An 8,543-nucleotide genomic window follows, 5' to 3' on the forward strand; every position below is an offset into this window, starting at 1 on the left:
GCCCGTAATCTCCGAGGCCCTTCCCCCACCTCTGAAGGCTGGCACTGGGGGGACCTGCAGACTTTGCCGGGAGGTGGAGGGGATTGTCTGAGGCCCGGGGAGGAGCAGAAGAAGGAGACGTCCACTGAGTAAACGGGAAATAACCAGCTCCTCATCACAGAGGAGTGCCAGGGTAGAGTTTGGTGAAGTGTCCAAAAGAAGCCATAATTGGGGGAGCAGCGCACCCGGGGGCAAAGCCGAGGGCAGGGAGGCTGAGGGAAAGTGACCTTCCTTGGCCACAGAGTGGCCTTGGAGGAAGGAGACGAGGGAGAAAGCCCGGGTGGGAATCTTTCCCTCTCTGTGCTGCCACATTTGCTCCTGGTTCCTTCACGTTCTGGTTCTTTCCTTGCCCCGCGTCCCCACCTAGCTCATCTTTTCCCATGGCTCCTGTGCTCAGGACCGATACAGATACGATAGGAATGGAATAGGAATTATTTCCATGCCTCTCTCTCTCTCTCTCTCTCTCTCTCTTTTTTTTAATTGGAGGATGGAAGGCATTTTATGTATTACAGAAAGATCACATTCCTGGATGAGGTTTGAAATATTCTCTCTACATTTATCACTGTCTTTGGGGCCCCGGGGATTCAGGACCTCAAACGCCAACCTAATTAAAACAGCTGGGTTCGAGAGTGAGAGAAAGCCGTGCAAGTTAGCGTGTTGTGTAATTGAGGTCTCTATTTTTTTTTGTTTTTTCATTTAAGGGATCACCCCCACCGCCTGCCCAAGCGATCACTGTCAGTTCAGGATTTCATGGGTTCCTGGGGAGTGGAGGGGTCATCGGTGAGCTCACTGCCCCCTCCCCTGCTGCACCTAACCTCTGCCAACCCCTCCACCAGCCCACGGTTTTTCTTCTTCAGGCCTTGGCAGGTCGTTTGTCAACGCTGATCTTAATCAGATCACTTTGTAATTGCAGAGGGACCGTCAGGATATTTTTGGTTGTCGTCTCCTAACAAAATGCAGATTGCGTGGCATGTATACATAGAATTACTCTGTAATTCAAAGCAAATTGACATTTAATTTCAATTTAATTACACAGGAATTACAGACATGACAGATACAGTCTAATTAGGAAGCAAAGTTATAAGAATCTGTTTATGGAACGAAAATCCATATCGTGTCACACTTTTAACAGAATCAGAATAATTCCCCTGCGTTTTCGTAGAGCGTATGTAATAACACCAACAACCATAACGACTAAAGCTACAATTCTGGCCCATCTTACTATGTGTGCGTGCGTATATTTTTCTTCCCATTTAATGTCAATTACTCCGTGTGAGGCTGGTCTGCCCATTCCCATGGTGTTGGTGAGACATGCTCACAGTCAGAGAAGGTAGGAATGGCCCAGCATCCCCCAGTTACAGCAGGTGGTCAAAGGGAGGTTGTGAGTCAGTTCCGTAGACTCTCAGCCCCACGCTCAGCACCCCTAAGGTCTCCTTGCCGTCCCGGGAGGCATGGGATAAAATTCCCACTTTGGCCTCCCCTCACTTGGGGTGTTGGTCTGGAAGCTGGAGCTTTTTTCTTCTTCCTTCCTCTTGCTCTCTCTCTCCCTCCCTTCCTCCCCCACTTTCTTCTTCCTTGCACTCACCAAATGAGTCCTTCCTGGACCCCCATTCTTTCAGGCACTTGTACTGGGTCCTGGGTGTTCAGTACTGAGGGAAGCCAACAGCGTTGTCGCCTCAATGCGGTTTCCTCTGCCCATTCCCGTCCCCTTCATCTAGGACAACTCGAGTGGCCTCATGTGCAGTGGACCCAAAGTGCTTACCTGCATGTGCCAGGACTTGTCAGGACACAACCGTGTTCAGAGGGACCAGAGCAGGTGAGGAAAGAGGCACAGAGCCCATTATGTGGTGGTTTCACCCTCATGAGAGTTTCACCCAGACCTAGGGTCTCCCCAGCTTTCTCTTCTCTTCCAGAGGGGGGGGTCCTTCCCTTTGAAGGAGGCTTTTGTTTGTTTGTTTTTGATAGTTTTTCTTCCTCTGATCCCTCCCCTTGTACAAACCAAATGACAATCTGGTCACTTCCCGGCTTCCCAAAACCCAGGTCCATCTACCTAATGGGACGGTAGAATTTTCTTTCTAGCTAATTAATTTTCTTTAGGCTAATTTGCTTTGATCCTCCCTTATCTCCCCCCTCACCCATTGCTCATTTATTATGATAATCCCTTACCTGGATATAATATTTTATAGTTTGTAACAGACTTTCCCTTACACACTCTCATTTGGTCCTTCAACACCAATCTGTAAAGAGGTCAAGTTAATATATTTTTTTAATTTTTAAAAATGTATTTTACAGAGAGTGAGTGAGCAGGGGAGGAGGAGGAGGGGGGAGAGAGAGGGAGAGAGAGAGAGAGAGAGAGAGAGAGAGAATGAGAGAATCTCAAGCAGGCTCCATGGTCAGCACGGAGTCCAATATGGGGCTTGATCTCACGACCCTGGGATCATGAACTGAGCTGAAATCAAAAGTTGGATGCTCAACTGACCAAGTCATCCAGGTGGCCCAAGTGAATATTTTTATTATATCCCCTTTATAGGTGGAGAGATCAATAACCCGACATTCATCACCTCCCATGGCTTATCGATAGGAGTATTGGCCTCAGACTCAACTCTTCTGAGATTGATGCCAATTTTGCTCTCAGGACATTAGCTTCTTGTCTTTCATTGAAGACTCCTTTTGTTTTTCTTCCTGTTACCCCAAATGTCATTGTTAACAGGGGCACCCAGATGGCTCAGGCAATTAAGCATCTGACTCTTGATTTTGGCTCAGGTCATGATCTCACGGTTTGTGAGTTGGAGCCCCACATTGGGCTCTGCACTGACAGTGTAGAGCCTGCTTAGGATTCTCTTTCACTCTCTCTCTCTCTCAAAATAAATAAATAAACCTAAAAAACATATCACCTATACAATCATTTATTTTAATTTTTTAAAACATTAAAAAATGTTTATTTTAAATGAGACTCTATATCACTACCTCAGTGGACAACTAGCATCACTTGATAGAAAGAGAAGGTAAACATTGGGGCACCTGGGTGGCTCAGTCAGTTAAGCATCTGACTTCAGCTCAGGTCGTGATCTCGTGGTTCATGAGTTTGAGCCCCACGTTGGGCTCTGTGGTGACAGTTCAGAGCCTGGAGCCTGCTTGGGATTCTGTGTCTCCTTCTCTCTCTGCGCTTTCCCTGTTCATGCTCTGTCCCTTTTTCTCAAAAATAGATAAACATTTAAAAAAATTTAAAAAAAGAAAGAGAAGGTAAACAATCCAAATACAGTAAAAATGAAGCGTCATCAGTAGATTGTGGCTGGTTACTGTTGCTTGCCCAAGGTTCTTACCTGATGCCAGCTCCTTATTGATAGTTAAACTTAGCCAGAGGGAGATGGGGTGTTAAATGTCTACTACCTTTTAGTGGAGACTTTCTCCTTAATGTCACTGGAGGCACTGAAAAGGAATTGAAAATGAAAAGGAAAGCAGAGAACAGTTTTCTCACTGTGTATTCAACATTTTTTGATGTTCTGTGTCCTATTAAAAACACATGCCACCTTTCTGGCCTAACCATTCTATTTCACATGAACTCAACTCTGTATGAACTCAACATACCTACTCGGAATGCCCAGAAGGTCACATCCTGACTGTGGGGTGTCCTAAAAGGATGCTCCTGGGCACAGTTTTCTCTACCAGCTGGAGAAAGCCTATGCTTGGGGCCCGAGGCTTTCAGGGCATTGTTTCAGCCTGCTGTGGAGGTAGGTGGTGATTATTGTCTCCTAGATTTCTTTGAGGAATTGTACAGACTTGTGTATCTTTTTTTTTTTTTTTTTAATTTATTTTCAGAGAGACAGCACAAGCAGGTGAGGGGCAGAGCGAAGGAAAGACAGAATCCCAAGCAGGTTCCATGCCATCAGCACAGAGCCCAATGCTGGGATTGAACTCACGAACCATGAGATCATGACCTGAGCTGAGATCCAGAGTCAGATGCTTAACCGACCGAGCCACCCAGGCACCCCAGACTTGTGTATCTTATAGAGAAATGTACCTTATAGAAAACACATAGGCATAAGGGAAAGCGGGCTTCTCCAGTGTTCTGCAAACCTTGGTGGGATTACTTAACCTCCCCACACTTAGATTTCAGCTTCCTGTCAGTCAGAAGGCCGTGGTTCAGATTTTGTTTGCTTATAGAAGATAGAGGCTCCCCATGCTGAGAAATGGAGCATTTTGAGGAGGACATCAAGTATCGCCTTAAAAACACATCTTGATGAAACGTAAATGATGATCTAAATGAATCAAACCCAATGGATTAATCACATCGTTAACATATCAATCATTAAAAAGTAGATTTGATAAAAAATCAAATAGAACTGCTCCTGTACATAGATCAGAAATTCATACATGATGCTGCTTAATTTTTTAAAAATATTTATTTATTTTTGTTTATTTTTTTTTAATTTTTTTTTCAACGTTTATTTATTTTTTTGGGGACAGAGAGAGACAGAGCATGAACGGGGGAGGGGCAGAGAGAGAGGGAGACACAGAATCGGAAACAGGCTCCAGGCTCTGAGCCATCAGCCCAGAGCCTGACGCGGGGCTCGAACTCACGGACTGCGAGATCGTGACCTGGCTGAAGTCGGACGCTTAACCGACTGTGCCACCCAGGCGCCCCTTATTTATTTTTGAAAGAGAGAGACAAAGCGCGTATGGGAGGAGCAGAGAGAGAGGGAGACGCAGAAGCCAAAGCAGGCTCCAGGCTCCAAGCTGTCACCACAGAGCCCGATGCAGGGCTTGAACCCACGAACTGTGAGATCACGAGCTGGACCGAAGTCAAATGCTTAACCGACTTAGCCCGCCCTACAAACCCCCCCCCCCCCCGCCCCCCGGCTCCGGTGCCCCCATAATGCTGCTTTAAATTGTTTCCGGAACAAAGCAGATATAAGTAAACAATAATGATAAAATAACGATAGTCTTGTCCCTTAGTGTAATTTCACATGTTAACGTGAAGAGAAGGACACAAGAAAAGATGCTTCCGTTTTCTTGGTGAACCCAGTCTGAACACAAGCAGAGAGTGGCATGTAGGTAATACACGGCCACAGTCGCGGTTCCTGGGATCCTTAACTCCTTGCTCAATTGCTTTCTTAACCTCATGAAAATAAAATCTGGGAGGAAGCAAATCACTTCTAAACACACACAGAGAATTCATCTTCCATGTGCAGGAGAGAGAAATCAAAGAACGCCCTGCTGTCCCTTTGCTTTTCGTCAGTTTGAAAAGAATGTACACAAAAAACAAATCTGAACATGCAAAGGGGTTAGCTCATCAAAAAGGAGATCAGCAATGAGAGAGACTCTCTGCGAAGTACAGGGCGGCAGAGGACCGGGGACTCCGCAAAGAGACAGTTTGTCATGAGGCGGTGCGGATGGGAGCAAGCAAATGAGAACACGTTTGCAAAGGGTAGGAGGTTATTGACCAGGTCGCGCACTCCCCGAGTCTGGGATTAGGAGGTAAGTCTACCCTTCTGCCCTGTGCCAGGAGGTGAGGGACCTTCTCTGTCCGCTGAGGTCTCATGCTGAAGGGTCAGCCTTTTTGCGAATTGGCGGTAGTGGGCACTCGGAAAGCTCCCTGTGGTGGCTCCATTATAAGCAAAACTGTCAAGCGTGTTTTTATTGTATCTCAGTAACCCTTCTCCCGTGGCAGCCTCCCCTCCTGAGTCTCACTTTACTGCTTTGCTTACTCCAAAGGGAAGATGCCCCGTTCTCTCTGGATCTGAGCCTGTCGCCTCCCTGCGGCTCAGCCCTCAACAGGAAATATCCAATGCCACGTCCTGGGCGGAAGGGACTTAGAGTTCAGCCGGATGACGACCTGAGACACCTGCCTTTAGGTAGGCGGTGGGTGTCCTCGGGAGGGAGCACGGGAGCCGGTCGTGCACAGGGGAGCCGATGCTCTGTCTAGAGTGGTCAAGTTGAAGGCACTGCTGACCTCAGAGCCTGCACAGGAAAACACTTCTGTGGGGACGCTTCTACCAGCTTCCACCAGCTCCCAGTTTGAACCCTTGCCAGGTCTGATAAAGAATCTGAGAAAGGCAGTAGAATTAAGGTTTTAATGAATATAACTTACGCAGTGTGCTGCCTGTCCTCTCCCAGCTCCCACACCCACCCCTCACCCCTGCAACGAAAAGGATTTGCACTCCGAAGAGGCAGCCAGTCATCTGAAGTTGAACTAATGTGTGGTGGGCAGCGCCTGGGTGGCTCAGTTGGTTAAGCCTCTGGCCTTTGATTTTGTCCCACGATTCCAGAGTCGTGGGATCGAGCCCCGTGTCGGGCTCCATGCTGAGCGTGGAGCCTGTTTAGGATTCTCTCTCTCCCCGGCTCATGCGTGTTCTCGCTCTCAAATTCTAATAATAGTAATAATGTGTGGTGGAAAGATTCAGGAGAGAAAGGCAGGGTTGTAAAAAAAATGGGCACCTTTCAGGTCACCCACCATGGAAAGCAAGGTCACGGAATCGACCCTGAAGTGACACCTTCATTCCCTGCACTTGTACGGTGGCCGGTGCTCATGGCACCTTTGCTCGCTGATCCCAGAATAACCAGCCCCAGGGCACATTCTGAGCATGGCACTTCTGGTCATCGCACTGATCCGCTGGGATTGACAGGGAGTCAAGGCCGGCGGAGAGGCGGTTCCTGGGTAGTCACTGCAGGTGCTGTTGGAGGCTGGGTGAAGGAGGTCCTCGCAGGTTCCCTCCAGAATCCCTCAGAAGGCCTTGATAATTCGGGGCACCCGGGTAGCTCAGTCAGTTGAGCGTATGATTTCGGCTCAGGTCAAGATCTCATGGTTTTTGAATGCTAGCCCTGCGTGGTGCTCACTGCTGTCAGCAGTGTCTCCCTCTCTCTCTGCCTCTCCCTCGTTTGCGCTCTCTCTCCCTCCAAAACAATAAATTAAGAAGAGGAAGAGGGAGAAGGAGGAGGAGGAGGAGGAGGAGAAAGCAGCCTTGAACTCTCCAGCACCACCATGGGAGTCTTCTGTTAAGAAATCTCTTACGCTGGAGGCCATGTTGCCAATGGCCCCCAGGCCCCACTGGAAAACTGGATTCCGGTGGTAAGCGTGGTCAGAAAGGCCCGAACTGGGATTCGGGAAGTCTGAATGCTGGTTCCAGTTCCTCCATGTATTAGTTGTGAAACCTTGGTCAAATTGCCCAACTCCTCCAGACCTTGATTTTTTTTTTTTTCTGTTAAATAGATCAGAAAAGAGGATTGTTAAGCTCCTATCAGGGTTGTGTGGAGGCTTAAAATGAGATGCTGTATGTAAAGGGGTTGGGCAAAGTCCACAACACTTCACACATGCACAGTTATTTCTCTCTGGCTATTTCCAGATGTCAGGTCAGATGCCGTGGAAAATTGGAAAAGCCTATTCTTGCAAATTCCTAGTCTCCTCCTGAATCCAATGGAAAAACAGCAGGCCAATTTTAAACCTATGTATTTCCTATAGTGGAGGTTTTTTAAATGTCAGAATGAAAATTTGACTTAACTCCAGCACTTGATGGAAATAAAATGAAGTCTGCAAGCACGTGAAATGCTTAACCTATCATTTTCTTGCTCTTGGGAAATATATATTAAAGAAAGAAACCCAGCGTGTTGTGTTCTGTTGTCCTGCGTCTATACATAATTAAAGATCTCTTTCACCGTCCAAGATGATTTAAAGTTCAGGGGGAATAAATATCACCACTCTGGCAAATGTGCTAAATGCATGTTTTAATAAACTAAATTTACGCTGCCTGGTTCTTGCAAAATTAGGAATTAGACACATACGCTTTCCAGGAAAAATGGTCAATTTTGCCTGGGTTTGTTCTGGGCTAAAACATGACCATGTCCCCAGCGAAGGGACGCAAAAGGAAGCGAAAGGAAACACAAAAAGAGGCTGGCCTATATTTAGCACTGCTTGATGACCTCGGGCCAGCTGGCGGTGAAGGGAGAAAAAGGATTTGGACTTTGGGTATAGAGGAAACCTCAAGACTGCAAGACTTGGGAAAAGACCCCATGTTTGGAGGTTTGCAGGTGACATCTATTTTTTCCTCCTTGAGTTTGTCTTTGGAATTTCTGAATGCCTTCTGAGGCAACTTTCCCCTTTCTTTTTCGCAACCAATTAATTCTGCTCAACGCATTTAAAATTTTTGATTTGAAATCAAAGACGTTTCTTTCAGCATTGTGTTTGTCTGTTCAGAAGAACCTGCAGTTTTAATTATCTGTGGGTTCAGTAGTGATCATCCCCCACGCTTTATGTGATAAGGAGGTCCCTGAAAAGCCAGGCGTATAGTTAAATGTTGTTGATAGCCGTGTTTTGTGTGCACCAAGAGTCTTCTTTCAAAGCATGGTGGATCCTTTATAAAGAAAATTGTCACTTCCCAGTAATAATTGTTCTTGATTTTTTGATTTTTATAAATATTTATAATAGATTGAAATTGGAAACATGTCTGGGGCACCTGGGTGGTGCGTCTGATTCTTGGTTTCGGTTCAGGTCATGATCTCACTGTTTG

General features: G+C 46.6%; 1 long non-coding RNA gene across 1 annotated transcript; it reads left to right on the forward strand.

Annotated features, from left to right (window-relative positions):
- Window positions 1-4,942: 4,942 nt before the first annotated feature.
- Window positions 4,943-7,571, forward strand: LOC121010862 (uncharacterized). Its single transcript, XR_005781391.1, has 3 exons — window positions 4,943-5,467; window positions 5,755-5,894; window positions 7,383-7,571. It is a non-coding gene; the product is annotated as an uncharacterized LOC121010862 (long non-coding RNA).
- Window positions 7,572-8,543: the final 972 nt, after the last annotated feature.

Source organism: Herpailurus yagouaroundi, unplaced genomic scaffold (assembly GCF_014898765.1).
Source record: "Herpailurus yagouaroundi ecotype Mexico unplaced genomic scaffold, PumYag 192, whole genome shotgun sequence".
In the NCBI taxonomy this organism is placed as follows: Eukaryota; Metazoa; Chordata; class Mammalia; order Carnivora; family Felidae; genus Herpailurus; species Herpailurus yagouaroundi.